The sequence below is a fragment of the Neovison vison genome, chromosome 2, assembly GCF_020171115.1.
Source record: "Neovison vison isolate M4711 chromosome 2, ASM_NN_V1, whole genome shotgun sequence".
Classification (NCBI taxonomy): Eukaryota; Metazoa; Chordata; class Mammalia; order Carnivora; family Mustelidae; genus Neogale; species Neogale vison.
In genome coordinates, this window is record NC_058092.1 from 21,856,099 (window position 1) to 21,856,405 (window position 307).

Below are 307 nucleotides of genomic sequence, written 5' to 3' on the forward strand. Positions count from 1 at the left end.
CTAAGGTGATGAGGTTTGCTACTTCAGCTTCATGGCAGGAAATGCCACAGCACCCAGTGATGCTGAGCTCCCGAGCCGATCCGCGTCCCTCTCATCAGCTTGGCCGTAAGCTTCTTGAGAGGAAGGACTGTAACTTCCTAAGAAATGTCTTTATTCTGCTGGGTGAGAAAAATCCTTTAGGAATAACGGCTGGCTCCTACCCACTCGTGGGTGACCACCAGGAATGTGACACTCGGAACTTTTTATGCTAAGAAAAGGCATACTGAGATAGATCAGGAGATGCAACTTGGATTCAAACACCGTGAAA